This window comes from Anomalospiza imberbis, chromosome 4 (genome assembly GCF_031753505.1).
Source record: "Anomalospiza imberbis isolate Cuckoo-Finch-1a 21T00152 chromosome 4, ASM3175350v1, whole genome shotgun sequence".
In the NCBI taxonomy this organism is placed as follows: domain Eukaryota; kingdom Metazoa; phylum Chordata; class Aves; order Passeriformes; family Viduidae; genus Anomalospiza; species Anomalospiza imberbis.
Window position 1 is genome coordinate 57,996,526 of NC_089684.1, and position 15,026 is coordinate 58,011,551.

The 15,026-nt window shown below is 38.8% G+C and overlaps 1 protein-coding gene across 16 annotated transcripts in view; it reads right to left on the bottom strand.

Annotated features, from left to right (window-relative positions):
* The window catches only part of LDB2 (LIM domain binding 2), a 219,228-nt gene that overhangs the window by 11,747 nt on the left and 192,455 nt on the right, over positions 1-15,026 (bottom strand). The window lies entirely within an intron of this gene.

Here is a 15,026-nt window from a genome sequence, read left to right on the forward strand (position 1 = left end):
AAATTATATTTTTTGATTTTTTTTTAAAGGCATGCTTCTTGCTAATGAAGCATGCCTTATACAGTTCAGGTTTAATCTGCACTTGAATTGCAAAATCAAAACTCTGAATTGGGAAAACTTTTTCTTGCCTATTATTCTAGGTAATAGGCAAGAAAAACTTTTTCTTGCCTATTATTCTAGGTAATTTATGGACATATCAGATAAACTTCAACTCTAGTCTTCCAGGCTACAGAGATTTCAGAAGACTAGAAAATGTTCATGCTTCATTGCCAAAGCTGCAAGGATTAATAAATTATAAAATGCCCATAGTGGATTAGTATTCCCATACAGCAAAATGTGTTCTTCTGACCTGCTGCACACCACAATGAGAAAGAACTTATAAATGATCTTTTATTTTGACATTGCATGCAAAATAATCCAGGTAATTTTGGGCTTTTTTTGTTATATGAGGACGATACACTCTCTTCCTATGATATGAATGAGCCATATGAGGAAAAAAAAGAGAAGCATTTTATTTTGCTTGTCTGCTTGAATGCTGAATATATAGGATAGAGATTTCTGAAAACATGGAATTTCAAACATCTTTTTTAAATAGAGTCTTATATATTTTCTACCTGTTCATATAATAATTAAATATTGTTCACTGCTTTCTACTCCTGTTAGCACAGCAGATCCAGCAGAAAGAGCACTACACTGCTTTCTAGTCTCTCCTGTTTATAACCACAGAATCATTTCCAGTCATTTAAACCTCACTCAAAGCCACTGAAGGCTACAAAATTGCACATGTGTAACTGATGGCTTTCTCATTTGCCAGAGCCTTGGTTTTCAGGCATCCTAAACAAGGAGAAAAACTCCAGGTTGACCTAGAGGTTCTACCTGAAATTTGCAGTGCTGGTTCCTTACTTGCAAACTGAGAACATATGATAAGGAAGTAGCTGGCACAGAATAGGCATGGAGCCTGCATGCCATTTTTAGTCACTTTTCAAAGCAGAACTGCATTTAGAAGCAGGTTTGGCTTTTTTTTACCCACAGAAGTAGGGCAACAAGTTGATCAAATGATTGGAAGTTAGAATGGCAACTGAAGAAAGGCGTAACTTAAGTGAAGTCTAGTTTTGAATTATTTACTTAACTTTACGATGTTTTGCTGAAGGAATGTCCAGGATTTGCTTCAGCAGGAGATGTTTTCCCTTCGTTCTTTTATAAATATATAAGACAGACAAATTCTTCTCTCTGGGCTGCAGAGCTGAGCAACACTTGCTCCATTCTCCCTAAGTGCACCCTTCTCTCATTCATATAAATGGAGATGCAAAGTATGCAGGGAAAATAGTTGAAAGGGACCTGCCATGAGGACTGAGACTAATTCAGCATTTAAATATTACTGTGAATTGACACTGCTGTTTGATGAGCCTTCCATTAACAGCAGTTAAAACAGAGATAACATAAAGCAGCAGGGAGAATGAAGAGCTTGAGTATGAGAAATTATTTTTTTCCAACTGCAGAAATTGAATCTGCTGTTGCCTCATTGATGTTTTTCTTACATAGTTTTTACATATTTTTTGTAAATAAAAATTTGCAAGATAATCTAATAGATGGAAAGCTACTATCACATTATGCACTCTGGGTTTGGATTTTCATCTGTTTCAATATTCAACAAAAATTAAGATCATCAGGTCCTAAAATATATGCAGGATGCAGTTTATGCTGTGAAAAAGGTGGTGTATTTTGAGTCAATATTCAATTTATTCTGAAACCTGCAGGTGCTTGCAGGTTTTGTGTGTGTGTGTGTGTGTATGTGAGTGAGAAAGAGATTTGTGATCGTAATGGACACCATTGTTTGGACTCTCAAATGTCTGGGTTTCTGGCATGGCTGGCTAAATTTTCTCATTATGAGCTGACAGCAGCAAGCATGAAAAAGATACTTGTGATAATTCTGAACAACTAGTTACCCTGGGCAGAGCATTAGACTCACACAGCTCTACTGCTGCTGGGACTAAAAATACGTAAATATATATGTAGGTTCTTCCAACATTTCCTTAAGGACACTTCATTCATGACATACTTACTCTTCCCTAGATATTTATTATTGGCAACAAAGAGAATGTTTCTTCTTTATCATCTTGGCAAAGATGTTTGCTATTGTGCTCTAACCATAATGTGCACTGAGAACTATGCTGTCCCCGCTGCCTGTGGATATCTTGACTGCTAATCCTGTATATAATCTCTTTCACTTCACACACAAGATTAAAATGGAATACAGACCCATTATGTAGAAATGCTTGACTGATCTCACGTGCATAGAGAAAAAAAATATGGGCACTGAGGGCCCCACTCTAGGACATGGAAAAGTCTCATGTTCTGGATACTTGGGAGCTGTACCCACTCACATGAATTCTTCTGGTTTTGGGGGGAATTAATAACCATTTTCTTCCTCTAAAGTCTGAACATTGTAAGGTTGGCTTTGGATACCTGAGTAATAGCAGGGCATTGGACTCTATAGTTTTAAATGTATCTAGCTCATGTGAATTTGGCATAAGTGTAAAATGAACAGGATTGAAAAATATTGATATCAAATCTCACAGTCTTTTTTGGTGACCTTTGAGACCTCCTTTAAATCTAAAGTGACTCAAACCCAAATCCTTGAAAGAGGAAATGATTGTTCTCCAATTATCTTAAGTCCAAAGAACTTGCCAGTGACAATCAGTACCTTGTTTTTTTCAAAAAAGCCAGATTAAAAATGTGGGGACAAGATGCATTTAAAAGCTTGATTGGCCAAAACCACCTGCTGTCTTTAACCATCGGTGAGCAGGTAACTGGCAGGTTGGGTTGACAGAGTGAGTTCTTAAAACAAAGCTAATGAAATGTTTTATACTCCTGCATTCATTGGTGTGTAGAAGCCTGAGGCTTAACTGTCTATTCCCCACAGATCATCTAGTCTCCCTCTGTGAGATTTCTTCAAAACATCCATTTTAACATTTTTTCAAGCACTGGATAATACCAAAATGTACAAGTTTTTACTATAGTACTATATTAATAATATTTGGAACACCAACAAAACCAACCAATCTCTTATACAAACAGTTTCTTCGCAGCTTGAAATCAGTCACCCAAGAAAATAGCCTAAAGACTTCAAGAATTTAGTGCAGGGATGATGTATGATCACAGAAATAATTTCTACATTCCGAGGAATACAGAACCTTTAATGGCAATACTTGACAAGAGAGATATTTCTGAGTTCCACACTTAGGCAACATTAGAGTTGGGATCCATATGCCTGTGCACAGGTGTCTAGTGCCAGTTGAAATGCCCTAGATGATGCTGGATCTGATCCACCAGATCGCTCTTGCTGCCCCAGAAGGATACAAAGCTCCTTGTGCATGTTTCAGGCACTAGAATGTGTCTTAATTGTGTGTGCAGTTGAACAAAGCCTGAAGTTCAAAGAAAAATGTTGCTTATTCTAGCTTTTAAAACTTATTTGGAAAGATGTGTATCATAATAGATTATGTACTTTCCCTCTGCAGTACTAAAACCCACTGAAAGAACTCCACATTATGCTTAGTAACCCAATATTATTAGAATTAGTTACTAGCTGTATAATCTGAGCTTGTTGTGATGATGTCTGACCATTACTCAGAACTATTGCTGTTCCACTATCAGAGCTGTGAGGTTTAGTCAGCTCTAGGGATGAACCCAGTGCTTCACACTGAGAGATCACTGGCATGAGCAGCCTGTATTTGTGGGGTCCAGTACACACTGTGACCCATGCCCCATGCACATGGTTTGGTGCTACATATGCTGGCAGTGACTTTCCTGGAGTTCCATAAGGATCCTATGGACAATTCATCAATTAGGGGGCTTGGATCCATCTTGACAAAATGGTAATTCTATACCCTTGAGGCTCAGGGAAGTGAAAATTTGGAACATAATAAGGCACATTAGAGGATTGTTTTGATTGTTTTTCTTTTTCTTTTTTTTTTTTTTTGGTAGTAAAACACATCAGGAAGAATTTTGTATTTTTTTTTTTGGAGGAGAAAACTAGCGTTTGCAGGTTTCAAAAACCAGTGTTTTTCATAGTGGTGGCACTGCAGATGGAGTTAAAGGGTTCTGAGAATATGGATCCACACATAATTTCCTGTAATACGTCAGTTATCAGCAGAGTCCAAACTGGCCTTCATCAGTAAGGGGTGATATTCAGCTCTGAGATCAGTCCAGCCACACCAAGAATAGTTTTAGCCTTATGAGTTTTGTTCTAATGCTGGGTTTTTATTCCATTCTGACAACAGATGCCCTTTCTGGAAGCAGTGAATATTAGCAAGGAACACCGATGGGAAAGCTCTCTTTTACCTTCTGCATACCATAAGCCCCTGCGTTCTATTTCTAATGGAATTAGCGATTTCCCTGCCCAGGACGCCTCTTGCCTCCCCGCGGGTTTTTGCGCGCTCGGCGCAGGCGATGCGCTGCTGCCGCCGCTGAGCTGCAGGTGGCAGAGCTGCCCCAGCCAACGGGCTCCCCTGCCTCCGTGCCAGCCGCACAAAGGAACGGCAGCCCTTCAGCTTTTTAATGCTTTTTGCATTTTAAAGAGAAATCGCTGAGCCTCGAGTCTTGCCGTGCTTAGCTGGTGACACTACATAATCACCCAGCCAGTCTCTTTAAATCAGGAAACGTATCTGGTCAGTAAGCCAGGTGGCCAACAAGTCCCGTGGTCTACCAAAACAAGCAAGTTTTAAGTATCTTCCTATGGCTGCCCATTTTGTCTGAATACGTAAAAGTTTCACTAACTACAATTTTAAAAATGGAAATAGCTAAAATTTTTCATGTAGATGACACTTAAAACTGTAAATGTATAATGTAACATCAGTTTTTCTGAATGAGCCACAAGAAACTAGGCAGCAATGAGAATGCTCCCTGAAGTTCTACTGAAATGTAGTTTTAACTCTTTGATGCTTGAAATTTCTCCTGGTCAAATGTCTATATTAATCGCTTGAAAATTATAGGAAAAGTTGCATATTCAGAGCACATGTTGATTTGCAACCTTTTCTAAAAGTGACAAAACCCCCATTTGAATGGGAGTATTAATCATTGGCTAATATTCAGGTAGGATGTTGACAGTGAAGGTATAACCTGGAATACAATGTGCAACCTTGAAGAGGTTCAGTGCTTTCTTTTAGAGCTCATTTTTTATCCTCCATAAAGACTCTGAGTTATTAACCAACAAATCTAAACACAACAACATTTTATTTCTATGCTGAAATGCAGTCTTCCCTTTGCACACTCTCTATGTGCTCTAGAGAAAACAACTCCAGCTATTGCTGCTAGAGAAATTCTGGCCCCAGTGCATTTCCCTGGGAAAGGTCCCATTTCTTCAGCGGGGCAGGATTTCTGAAAAGAGCTGAAATGTCTCTGCACATCCACTTCCACTCTTTTATGTCCTTCCACCGGTACACATTTCCAGATGTCCACAGTATGTTACTGATACACCTGCAGTGAGGAAGGGGACACACCATGGATGTTTTTTCAGGCTCTGTAAAAGAGTTATACCTGGAAGTTTGACTTCTTGGAGTGATTTCAAAACCCTGTATGAGTGCCCTGGACCCCTAGCAGCAGGGCACTGAAACAGGAAAACATTGGTGCAGTCCTCAATACAGTTCATTTTTGAAGTTAGAAACAGAGAAAGCTTATAGCTGATTTTAAATTTCTCTGCTCATGCTTGTTTTTCAGAATTAATGTAGGTTTCATTCCCCTGCAGAACAGAGGGAGGAATGAAAATTTCCTAGGAACATATTGCTGCTTCTTTCACTGGCCGGCTTGCAATTCACTGCTCAAAATAGCATGTGTTTTTTAAGGATCACATGTGAATACAGAACATTTTCATCTTAAAAGACATCTTTGTTTTCCACTAAAAACATGAAGATATAAATGAGAAATGTTTTGGGGTTTTATGAACTGAAAGAAATTAGGTGGTTTTTCACATACTTGTTTTCTAGGGAGGAATGCTTTGGCTTTGTTTTAAGCTCTTGCCCAGTATGTCAAGTCACATACAAGTCTCTTCCATCAGTACATTTCAGTGGATCAGCTATATCCATGGTCCTTCCCTGCAAGGTAAACTTTCAGCCAAAAGAAGGGGCTTTGAGGTCCATCACTCAACTTACTATTCTTGTTACCTTCCCTTTTTGAAGAGCCACTGTGCACTCTTGCTGAGATGTGGAACTAATAAATGTTCATTGTACATCCCATGTAATGATATACGTGGAATAAATAAATGTTGAATCTTGACTGTTAATTTTGCTGTTAGTGAAGCAAGCAGCAAATATAGTAACTTCTTCAACTTAAATGATAAACCCAGTTATTTTAACCTGAATATTCAAAATCCAGTGTGCACAGGGTCATTTATTTTAGTGAAACCTTAGATGATCTTTGGGACAGAATGAAAAGCCAGCTCTTAACCCCAATAGCTTAAGTAGTCCAATACCACAGAGTAATCCCTAGCTTGTTCACTGTGACTACTGTTCTCTCCATATTTCCAATTCCTTCTGTGCCAAAGATTTTTTAAATTGGCTGTGTATAAACAGACTGAAGTCCTTGGGTTTGCTACATGGGTAGGAAACAATAGGAGTTTTGAAATCTACAAGGAGGTGGGAAACTGCTTGGAAATATGGTATAGGCAAACTTACTGTATTTGCTCCTAAATTAAAGACATTCGATTTAAACAGATAGTAATTAAAAGGTTTTAAAACTGTTACTAGAAATGCTTTCTTTAGGCTTTGACTTAAAATCTCATTGAGATGAATGGGATCATACCTCTGAAAGAAATTGTTTTAGACTAGCTCGGGGCTCAGCAAGACAGCACTGCATCAGGTTGAACTTGGCTCATGTTTTAAGAGCATCTCCAAAACCATATGGAGTGGATACTTAGTGTTAGCTTTAAAAAATACAGGATGAGTTTCTGCAGCACAATACCATAGCAAAAGCAGATTCTCGGAAAAATTCCCTAACATGAAATTTACAGGGTCTAGGATATACTTAACAGCCACCACACAGCACAGGAGAAGGTTCCATTTTTTATGATACCATCTTGTGAGTCAAGAAATATTTGTACTTGCAATCACCTAAGAAGCTAGGAATTAGAATTTCCAGCTTAACACTTGCAATATTAGTGATCATTTGCATCTGCAGCTTATTATTTGTAGAATGACATACATACATATATATATATATTACAAAATATTGAGCCCCTTGTCCTAAAGAGATTCCTATCTTAACTAGATAAGAGGTAAAATACTAAGCCAGGAATAATTTGGCAATAGACAGGTATGCACATAAAAACTACAATTTAATGCACCTATTTACAAGTCCCTTAAGAACTACTGACATATATTTAAATGGTTCTCACACACTGACAATTGAAAATATGGCTGTTTTGCCTGCTGCATGTCACACAAAATGTTATTAATTTCATTGATAACTTGGTTATTTAGGAAACATTCCTGCCACAAGACTCCTGGCGTTCACTATTCTTTGTGTGTGTTGCCAAGCCTGGAGGATGCAGTGGGATGACACACAACTGCTGAAGTTCCATGCTGGATTCACTGGCAAATACTCAGCACTCAGCAATGTTTATTCATCCTATGCTATGCCCTGAATGCCAGTCTAGGACTCTCCAGTTTCTCACTAACACCCAGAGGTAGCGAATGATTTCTCAATAATGCAGTATTCAGCTGCTCAATTGCTCCCAAGCTACACAGCTCATCATGTTTTTACACTGTTCTGTATCTGCAGCCATTTCAATTCCCAGCAACAGTGATAATGGAAAGAAGCAGCATTCATTTCAGGTAAGACTAAGCTTGAAAAACATGTTTTTTCAGGCAAATAACTATGAGTGGATATGACACATATCTTAACACAGCACAGCCATCACCAGCATTGCAGCTAATTCCAGTTAGAGTGTTGCACCTCAATTTAATTTTTCTTCTTTTCTTTTCTTTTCTTTTCTTTTCTTTTCTTTTCTTTTCTTTTCTTTTCTTTTCTTTTCTTTTCTTTTCTTTTCTTTTCTTTTCTTTTCTCTTTTCTTTTCTTTTCTATTCTTTTCTTTTTTCTTTTCTTTTCTTTTTTTCTTTTTTTCCTTTCCCTTTCCCTTTCCCTTTCCCTTTCCCTTTCCCTTTCCCTTCCCTTCCCTTTCCCTTTCCCTTTCCCTTTCCCTTTCCCTTCCCTTCCCTTCCCTTCCCTTCCCTTCCCTTCCCTTCCCTTCCCTTCCCTTCCCTTCCCTTCCCTTCCCTTCCCTTCCCTTCCCTTCCCTTCCCTTCCCTTCCCTTCCCTTCCCTTCCCTTCCCTTCCCTTCCCTTCCCTTCCCTTCCCTTCCCTTCCCTTCCCTTCCCTTCCCTTCCCTTCCCTTCCCTTCCCTTCCCTTCCCTTCCCTTCCCTTCCCTTCCCTTCCCTTCCCTTCCCTTCCCTTCCCTTCCCTTCCCTTCCCTTCCCTTCCCTTCCCTTCCCTTCCCTTCCCTTCCCTTCCCTCCCCCTTTCCCTTTCCCTTTCCCTTTCCCTTTCCCTTTCCCTTTCCCTTTCCCTTTCCCTTTCCCTTTCCCTTTCCCTTTCCCTTTCCCTTTCCCTTTCCCTTTCCCTTTCCCTTTCCCTTTCCCTTTCCCTTTCCCCTTCCCTTTCCCTTTCCCTTTCCCTTTCCCTCCCCCTTTCCCTTTCCCTTTCCCTTTCCCTTTCCCTTTCCCTTTCCCTTTCCCTTTCCCTTTCCCTTTCCCTTTCCCTTTCCCTTTCCCTTTCCCTTTCCCTTTCCCTTTCCCTTTTCCTTCCTTTTCTTTTTTTCTCTCTTTTCTCCCCCTCCTTTACATATCAGCTAAATAACAACTTCCACCATTGTCCTGTCCTCCATGCACTCTGGAGCAATTCAGGTGACTGTGGAAGCTTTGTTAGATCTTGTGGACCATTAATTCTGCCTTTCCTTGCACCATGACAGCATCAAAATTGTGCACCTGGTCAGCAGGGAACCCAGCCTCCTTTACAGTTCAGAAAGTTTCTTCCTCCCTCCTTGCATCCCAGCAAGGACTGCAGGTTCCTCACTCCCTGCAGTGTGCCCAGGCTAGCAGAAAGGCTCTGGCTCCAGAACCAATCCTGTCAATGTCCCTGTTCCTGCAGAGCTGCTGCTGAAGTGCTGTGCAGATAGCTGAGCACATTCTTCCCTGGAAAACTAATTTGAGGGCCTACTTAGCATCATATTGTATTAAACTAAGCATTTCCTGGAGTGGAGATGATCAGTCTTAGTGACATCTTCAGTTTGTAAGTAATGAGTGGTGTGAAGCACCTTTGAGATGCCACATAATGAATGTTGAACTGGACAGATGTGCTCTCCTTTCCTTGTCCAAGGGGAAGCTGGAGTGCATTTGTGGAGATGACTTTGACATATACCTTACCTTATTTAGTTACCACTTTAGTCAGTATGCTCATCATTGCAGCATGTGCTGGAAGGAATTCTGTTTCAGAATATTATTAAGCATTAAAAATATTTTAGGGCTCTCAGTCATTTCTGTAACAATTTGATAACCCTCTTCCCTCAAACTCTGAAAAGTTTTTCCTTGTGATTTTGATTAATCTTTTTATTTAAGATCCATTGTTTAGAAAGGGCTTAGAAAGGAGGTCCACTGTTTGTAGTTTTGCTTCTCTCTTTGAAGTTTTAATACTGTTTTTAAAAATTTCTATTTTTTTTTGATTCTTTGCAAGAACTTTGCAACTTTAAACTCTTCCTGTCATTACCCAGACATTAAAAGAATGTCCTTTCAGCAAATGCTCTTTTTCCTATTCACCTCCTGTACAATGGGGAGATGTTTTGAAAATCCCTTCCTTCAACAGCATCACACACAAGTCTTATGGCTTTTAATTTTGTTTCCACCAGCTGGGCTCACAGTTCTTCCTACACCAATGTAGTAGTGAAGGTTATCTGCTTCCTTTCCCTTCCCTTGAAGACAAACCAGACAAAGTAAGGGCACTTAGTTTCAATAACATAGTAGATATTCCTGGAATCCCAGTGGCAGAGGCAAACTGCGTCCAGTTGCTGTATGTATTTTCAGCTAATGAAAATAAAAAGATAAGCCTCATCTTCATCCTGATGGGCTTAGTTCTGAAGGCCACAAAAATCTACAATCTGAATCACCCAAATCTTGTTTAACATTGTCTAAATCTTCTTTATGGATGTCCTGGTGCAATTTGACCTCATCCAAACTGTACAGTTAGAGTTTTCTTCAGTGAGGACAACCTACTTGAGCCTTTTCCTTCAGCAGAGATCCTAGTTGCAATAAAGGACTAACACATCAAATAACAAGTCTGTATCATAAAGAAAAGACTTGGACAGCCCATCATATTTTGTGATCATTCTCTCACAATTATCTATATAGTCAGTGATCAATAGGAAAGATTTGTGTCTTACACATCTCAGATAAGAATTAAGCTTTTAAATGATTTTAAGAGAGACCATAAAATTTATCTTTGTAATTTAATTTAACATTAGTGTTAAATTACATTGCAAAGTGCATCATGTTGACTGCATGATATGATCTTTTATACTGCATTCAGTATTGCAGAGAGTATCAATTTCAGAGAGCTTGTCAGGACAAAATTAAATTTTAATGTAAATTGGAGCATATTCATTAATTTCAGTCTATACTAGATTTGGATGGAGTTCCACTGTTAAGTAAGGTTTAAGGCTGATCTGTAGTAATTAAGACAAGGAACTAAGCACTTTGCACCAAATTTTTTTACTCTAGCCTTGTCCTGTGAACTAATACCTTCTTTTTTAAGTCCAATTGTAGGTTATGAATTGACAGAGAAACACAGTAGCTATTGTTTTATCTCACTGTGTTTCAATGGCCTGGTGAAAACCACATGGCATTTGAAAGCTTTCTTAATTTCATTTTCTCTAGATAGTTCAAAAATCATACAGCTTACAATTTGTTCTCATTTCAATATTATTGCCTCTGCTTCTAACACGATCACCAATTTTATTTCTTACACAGTACCATGATAAGAACAAAACAAGGGTGACTTTGGAGACTGTCATGCACTTAAAAGAGTTTTGTTGCTCTCTTATTCTTTGCTAAGCACAGATATTTAATATTCAGAATTCCTTAATAATCCACCATCACAGCCAGTCCAAACAGTATCTCTCGGAAACAGCATCGGAAAGGTCTATTTCCTTGTTTGCCATCTCCCATCATTACCACGTGTGATGTTGTTGCGTGACATTTCCTTCCTTTCTATTTCTCCAAAGGCAAACAAGCTCCTATTCAGCAGTTCTGAGTCAAATCCTAACACCTGATATTTCTGATATGCAAACTGTTAGCTTTTTCTGTTTGTGCAACAATGAGACCTTATCAGTTTTGCCACTTTTCATTTTGACTATGAAATGCATCCACTATCACTCTTCACCTGTGTCCCTGGCAGCTCCCTTAGGTTCAGATGGAATCCGGTATGTTGTTTGTCTTGTTCAAACTACTGTTGATTCAAAACAAATCACAGCATTGTAAAAAAAGATCAAGAGTGTAAGGACTGCATTTGAATGCTGACAATTTTTAGTGTGCAGCTGTATTACAGCTTGGAAATAAGTTTGGAAATGTTTTTGTGGTGAAGTGGTCTGCAGACAGCAAATGCTGACTAAAAGTTACTGAAAGCAGAACAATAGGAGATGTTATTGTATGCTATGGCCAAAATGCAAGTCCAAAAATTTAGTGGTGAGGTTGAAGTTTTTGGTTTGCATATAATTTTTGTGACTACTTCAAAATATATGACACAGATGAAGACAGTCTCTATATTGAAAAATAAAACACCACATTCACCTTTGATTTTACAAATTCTCTTCCATACATTTTTCTACTTTCAGGTTTCCTTGTACAAGAAATCATCTCTCCTTCATACAAAAGATACACATAAAGATTCATACAGACTGAGGCAATACAACAACTGTGATTCATCCTTCAGACTAACATGTACATAGCAACTCTAATTTTATTTACAACCATGAAAAAAGAAAGCTTTTTCCAGAAAATAACCAGCTAGCTCTTCTGTGTCATGAATCTCTTCCCCCCCCATCCATATAAAATCCTCTTGTTTCTATACTGCAGCTCAAGCACAAATGCAGTGTTTTTCACATAACCAGTTCTATTTTTAGCCTGAATTGTAGGAAGTCTGCAGCATTAATAAATGGAAGAGAAGTACAGAAGTACACCGCATGGTAATGTGCCAGTGCAAAAGCAACCTTGGCCTTTAGCCAGTGAACTGTGGTTAGATGTTAGAGCAATGAAAGTAAAATCACCACTTGTAATGGAATGATTAATAAGCTGACAAACTTCCATGCATTTATTTCATACTTTTTGAATGCCAACCTTATTAATACCAACATATTTTCATTTTATTAGTGATATCTCTCAGCCTGAAGCACAGAGGAGATAGATATATCTCTATACATATATATATATGTGTGTATTTTTAGACATGCAATTGAAGTTTGCTTAATTCTGTGTTTAAATAGAAAGAAGGATACTTTGCAGAGCAAACCTTGGCATAGAAAAGAAAAAGGAATAAGGAAGGAGCTTTTTATAAACTAATATTGCAACTCCAGTAGGCATAAAACCCATTGTTTCATGATTTTCTCTCCTATTGACTCTGAAGTTCCTTGTTTGGCACCAAAATTCTGAAAGCAAAAATGCTCCAAAGCTGTCACACAAAGGACAAAAGTTCACAGTTCTTACAGACACACAGAGTCTTCTGTAATCTCTTCACTTCTCACCCAATCCACAAAACTTGTCCCAACACTGTTATGCTGTGGACAGATGGATGTTTATATAAAAGACCTTGTGCCTGAATAAAATTCCATTTCGGGGTTATATAAAAACAGCAATTACCGGGAAATGGAACTTTTTAATTAAACGTATTCGAAGAAAGTAGGGATTAATGACTTTAAAGCAGGGAGTATTTAATGCTTGCAGTCATACATCATCCACTAGTGAAGCTGTATTATCACCATCAGGCAACGATGCTTTTAAGTATCAATGGTGTGTGCATTAATAAGGCTTCAAATATTTTCATGACAATATAATTAGCAACACAACTAATGTATACTACACCTACTATTAAAATAATGCCTTAATAACCTTAATTCACAGCAACATCTTCAGAATAAATAAGGACACACTTCAGATCAGACTAGCTGTCCCTTGGCCCAGTGAAGTGCAAATAAACTACAAATTGAAACTTTTAGGCAATGTTGAAGTGGTAGGGTATGGTTCCTCACAATTACACTAGAAAAATGCCTATCTGATTCGCTGATTTGTCGGTAGGAAGGGAATTATTGCTTTGCACTTCAGTTAAATACAGGCAATAAAACATAGGCAAAATTATTTACTGGCTCTAAAATTTTCCTGCACAGATCAGAGCCTGGGTCATGCACATCTTAAAAATCAAGCTCTGACTGTGTACCTCCCATGGATCAAATATGGTGAGAACAGAAACCCACGCACAGAAGTCAAAAGAGAGAAAAACCAAACACCAACATTAGCTTTGTTTTTCTGTTAAGACTTTTATTCAGGTACAGCAAAATCAATACTTGTCCTCTGACTGTACACAGTGTACTTGAGCTGTTCTGTCAGGATCTATATAGAAAACAGAGATGGAATTTTAGGTAGGTGGACATGATGATCAGGTGGAGGTAAAACACAATGGCATGTGTGGCCTCTGCTTCCCAGAATGACTGCTTCTTGTAGTGCTGTGGGGACATTGTGTGGGGACACCGGCACTGCCTTACACCACCCGCTCACCGGTGCTTGTGGTCCGAGTGTCTGTGCTGTGAAAGTCATTCCCAGGGAAACACAGAGGAAAGTGCCATGACATGGCAGCTGCATCTGAATGGGGACAGTCCAGCCTCTTCCCTCCCACCCACCCCACCCTGCAGCACAGCATAAAGAGAAAGAAGTACTAACAGTACCAACAAACTGAGAGTTCCTACACATAGGGAAAAATCAGGATGTCCAATCTGCTAGTCGCTTAATAAATTAGATACCAGATAATTCTGCTGCTTTATAATACATGATGCTGTATCTCAATTTGACCTCCCTCCACTAATCTTCCAAGACATGAAATGACTAAAATCTGTGCTCCCTCTTTGTCTGTGTCCAGAGAGATTTATGCCAAGAACTGAGCTAATAAGCAAATAGGAAAAAACAACATTCTTAACCCTTTCTCTGTTTCTGATTTTCCCTCCCTGTGGAAAGGGCCCTGTGGTGGCTACCAGAATCATCACATACTACTTAGGGTGGCTGCTGGCTGGTCCTGGTGTGTGCCTTGAAATATCTGTGTTGGATTTCTGGGTTAGCTGTACAGGTGAGATCGAAAAAGGAGAGAGAAATAACACACAATTGTTTCACAAAAGAAATGTGTCAAATTACTTAATCCACAGACTACTTAGATGAATAATTGAGCTGCCAGCTGAAGAGGAAATGTATTTTCTGGGAAGTCTTTCAAATGCATCCATTCATTTGAAGTTCTCTGTAACAGCAATATTGAGAAAGGTCTTCTGTGTGTGTATCAGTGTTACCAATTGCACTGCAGTACTGCTCTCAAAGCTGTTAGAGTGTGTGACTAAGGTTGTGCTTCAGAAGCACAGCAGCCCTGGTGTTAAAGCTTCTGGGTATCGGTGATGCAGACAGCTGTGCTTGTAGAAATTAATTTGACCAGTTCAATATTTTTCGAGAAAATTTGACAGATTACTTTTGTATCAGCATGCTTCATGGCATACAAGGGATCATCTGCCAGTTCCATTCCAGCATCACATCAGGTATTGCCCCACACAGACAACAAAGTGAGCCTCAGTTCCACAATGGATGCTCTGTTAATGTAACAGAAATATAATTTTTCTCTCATCTGAGCTATTCTAAATTTATATGGATTGATGATCCAATGCACAAGGATACATTGCTATTGGGTATGGAACCACTTATGGATACATTATAAAGTCCAATGTTCCCAAATGAAGCAGGTGA